The sequence below is a fragment of the Mastomys coucha genome, unplaced genomic scaffold, assembly GCF_008632895.1.
Source record: "Mastomys coucha isolate ucsf_1 unplaced genomic scaffold, UCSF_Mcou_1 pScaffold15, whole genome shotgun sequence".
NCBI lineage: Eukaryota > Metazoa > Chordata > Mammalia > Rodentia > Muridae > Mastomys > Mastomys coucha.
Window position 1 is genome coordinate 14,484,726 of NW_022196897.1, and position 1,328 is coordinate 14,486,053.

Genomic DNA, 1,328 nt, shown 5'->3' on the forward strand with positions numbered 1-1,328 from the left:
AGAAGATGGAAAGATCTCCCATGCTCGTGGATTGGTAGGATTAATATAGTAAAAATGGCCATCTTGCCGAAGGCAATCTACAGATTCAATGCAATCCCCCTCAAAATTCCAACTCAATTCTTCTCAGACTTAGAAAGAGCAATTTGCAGATTCATCTAGAATAACAAAAAACCCAGGATAACCAAAACTATTCTTAACAATAAAGGAACTTCTGGTGGAATCACCATCCCAGACATTAAGCTGTACTACAGAGCAATTGTGATAAAAACTGCATGGTATTGGTACAATGACAGGCAGGTAGATCAATGGAACAGAGTTGAAGACCCAGAAATGAACCCACACAGCTATGGTCACTTGATCTTTGACAAAGGGGCTAAAACCATCCAGTGGAAAAAAGACAGCATTTTCAACAAATGGTGCTGGCTCAGCTGGCAGTTAGCATGTAGAAGAATGCAAATTGATCCATTCCTGTCTCCTTGTACAAAGCTCAAGTCCAAGTGAATCAAGGACCTCCACATCAAACCAGATACACTGAAACTAACAGAAAAGAAAGTGGGGAAGAACCTTGAGCAAATAGGCACAGGAGAAAACTTCCTGAACAGAACACTAATAGCTTCTGCTCTAAGATCAAGAATTGACAAATGGGACCTCATAAAATTGCAAAGCTTCTGTAAGGCAAAAGACACTGTCAACAAGACAAAATGACAACCAACAAATTAGGAAAAGATCTTTACCAACCCTATATCTGATAGAGGGCTAATATCCAATGTATAAAAAGAACTCAAGAAGTTAGACTCCAGAAAATCAAATAACCCTATTAAAAAAGGGCGTACAGAATTCTCAACTGATGAATACCAAATGGATGAGAAGCATCTAAAGAAATATTCAGCATCCTTAGTCATCAGGGAAATGCAAATCAAAACAACCCTGAGATTCCACCTTACACTAGTCAGAATGACTAGGATAAAAAACCCAGGTGACAGCAGATGCTGGAGAGGTTGTGGAGAAAGAGGAACACTCCTTCATTGCTGGTGGGATTGCAAACTGGTACAACCACTCTGGAAATCAGTTTGACAGTTCCTCCAGAAATTGGACGTAATTCTACCAGAGAGGGGAAGGGGGAGGGAACAGTGGTTTGTTCTTGTGTTGTTGTTGTTGTTGTTGTTGTTGTTGTTGTTTTGGAGAGGAAAATGGGAAAAGCGACATGTCAATAAAGAAAATATCTAAGAAAAAAGAAAAAAGAAAATCAACAAAATAGATAAACCCTTAGCCAGACTAACCAGAGGGCACACAGAAAGTATCCAAATTAATAAAATCAGAAATGAAAA